This window comes from Giraffa tippelskirchi, chromosome X (assembly GCF_054371585.1).
Source record: "Giraffa tippelskirchi isolate mGirTip1 chromosome X, T2T-mGirTip1v1.2.pri, whole genome shotgun sequence".
In the NCBI taxonomy this organism is placed as follows: Eukaryota; Metazoa; Chordata; class Mammalia; order Artiodactyla; family Giraffidae; genus Giraffa; species Giraffa tippelskirchi.
This window is the reverse complement of record NC_137289.1, coordinates 111777539-111780397: the sequence shown is the minus strand read 5'-3', so window position 1 is coordinate 111780397 and position 2859 is coordinate 111777539. Positions and strand designations below refer to the sequence as shown.

Genomic DNA, 2859 nt, shown 5'->3' with positions numbered 1-2859 from the left:
CAGGAAAAATGGTAACATTTAAACCTTAAAAAAATCAGGATGCACTGAATAAATGCTATAAAATATTGTAGTTTAACAACTGAAATCATAAATGTCTTTATCTAAACAAATCCCTCAGTATGAAGATCACATCACCAAAGTGATTTGTGAGAAATGCATAACTGCATGAAGTTAAAGCTTCATGAATATATATGTCATCTGCCAGGACTTACTAGTTTTCCAAGCATCTTTGGTGTCACTGTAACATGCATTTTGTAATTTTATTTTCTTCTTTTCAACATAGTTGGATCCTTTCATGAACTAATCATTCATTAAAATAGTCTGTCTTCTCCCAGTGAAACAAATTGATTATATTAACTATATCAAAATTTCTACCATATAGTATTTAAAACTGAAAAATAATTTGTTAAAATTGAATGCACCTGATTTCAGGGTTGAAAGATGTGTATCTTTACTTTAAAATGGTGGGAAAGTCTACTAGAAAGAGCAACATATGAAATAATTCACAGTATAGAAGCACATGCAGGGTCCTATTTTTTAATACCTAAAGCAGTCAAGAAGGTAAATAAAAAATTGCAAGTTGGATGTAATCTTGTTTTCTTTCAGTAAACTTTAAAAATATTCTGTGAATCCTATTCATATTTTTTTTAATGCTGAAAATTGTAAAAAAAAAAATATGGAACACTTCTCTGAATTTGTGTGTCATCCTTGCTCAGGGTCCATGCTAATCTCTGTATCAATCAAGTTTTAGTATATGTGCCATGGAAGCTTCTAGCACTGTAACATTATTTTGATTGTGCATGGTGGTTATAACAGGGCATCTGAAAGCACAATGAGTACAAATAATGGCTTTATCTCCTAAAAGATAAGCTTTTTAAATTTTCAGATATTGCACATTGAGACCTGTCACTTTGTGTGAGTTAGCACTTCTGTGTATAGGAGATTCTGCCACTGTGACGAGTGCATGGTAGCAGCACACAACCTCCTGAGATTGGCAGGGTCAGCTGAGGATTTGACTTACTTGCCATCAACTGCTGTAATCCCAAAATAGATGGATATTGTTAATTCTTGTATAATATTGACTCCATGCACCTAAAATAAGCTTTAAAGACTTAGTATGGTTAGATGCTCTATTTACATTTTAAATGATTTTTGTTATTTAGGTTTATGTGCATAAACACATCATCATCCATCCAGCCTTCACAGTCTTTAGAGTGGGCACGTCAGCCTCAGATGCTGCCCGAGAACCTCAGAGAAAGCTCGTGAACATGTAACGTGGTTCTGAGAAAGCCTTGCCTCTGTGCTTGGTAGAGCACACACTCTGAAATGTGCTGAGAAATATCTGATTTAGCAGGATTATTTATTGTCCCCCTGGGAACTTGGTTCCTCTTAATTTGGGCCTGTGGAAAGGGGAGTGGGCAACGGGTGACAACTGGAGGCACTTGTAATTAGAAAGTTAGTGTCAGCAGAGGATGCTACAGGAAGAGTAAAAAGCACCAGAAAGTTCTGTTGCCCTGAGCGCATCAGTGCATTTGTGCAGTGCCGTTAACTCCTGTGTGCTTGCTCAGTCGTGTCCGACTCTGCCACCCCATGAACTGTAGCCCACCAGGCTCCTCTGTCCATGGGATTTCCCAGGCAAGAATACTGGAGTGGGTTGCCATTTCCTTCTCTCAGCTCATGAGGTCCATTCTAATCCCCAGGGGTCTTGGTACCATCCAAGACCCTGAGCCAGCAGGTCTGGGGTGGGGCTTGAGACCCTGCATGTCTAACCCCTTAATTCTGTTTCCTTTTATGAAGCTCCCTTTCATGAAGCTCATGTATTTTTATGCACAGTATAACTTGTCAGCTGACCCCCAAGCATATAATAAATACTGAAAAATTTCCCATCAAACAGGTTAAAATTATTTTGCCCTTTAAAAGAATAATACTTCAGGGAATTCCCCGACGACCTAGTGGTTACGATTCTGGGCTTTCACTGCTGTGGCCCCAAGTTCAATCGCTGGTCAGGGAAGTGAGATCCTGCAAGCCCCACAATGCAGCCAAAAAAGGAAAAGAAAAGAAAAAAAAGAATAACACTTCAGTTACCTGTGTAATTTACAAAGGCAGAACATTTCACCCACTGACGGATCCATAAAACTGTAGCCTAATTGTATTTATATGCTGTGTATAGAAGCTCCAGTGGTGCAATCAGTTAGTGTACTTATATGCTGTGTATAAAATCTTATTTTATCCTTTTATTTTCACAGGGTAGCATACAATTAAGCATTAAGACTGTCATGTAAAACTAATAGCAACAACTGTAACATTTCTATTTTCATTTTAGCTTTTTAATTTTTTAAGATATTTAGTATTTATTTATTTATGACTGCACTGGGTCTTTGTTGCTGTACAGGTTTTTTTAAATTTATTTATTTAAATTGGAGGATAATTACTTTACAATATTGTGATTGTTTCTGCCATATATCAACATGAATGGGCCATATGTATACATGTGTCCCCCCCATCCGGAACCCCCGTCCATCCCCACCCCATCCCTCTAGGTTGTCCCAGAGCACCTGCTTCAGATGCCCTTCTTCGTAACATCAAACTCCCACTGGCTATCTAGTTTACATATGGTAATGTATCTGTCTCAATGCTGTTCTCTCAAATCATTCTACTCTCTGTTTCCTTCTCCCACTGAGTTCAAAAGTCTGTTCTTTACTTCCGTGTCTCATTTGCTGTCCTGTACGTAGGATCCAGGTGGCCCTAGTGGTAAAGAATCTGCCTGCCAAAGCAGGAGACATAAGAGATACAGGTATGATCCCTGGGTCAGGAAGCTCCCCTGGAGGAGGGAATGGCAGTCCACTCCAGTATTCTTGC

The 2859-nt window shown here is 38.7% G+C and overlaps 1 non-coding gene across 1 annotated transcript; it reads right to left on the bottom strand.

Moving 5' to 3' along the window:
* Window positions 1-670: 670 nt before the first annotated feature.
* On the bottom strand, window positions 671-778 carry LOC145537253 (U6 spliceosomal RNA). The gene has a single exon (XR_014076283.1). It is a non-coding gene; the product is annotated as a U6 spliceosomal RNA (small nuclear RNA).
* Between the last annotated feature and the right edge of the window lie 2081 nt (window positions 779-2859).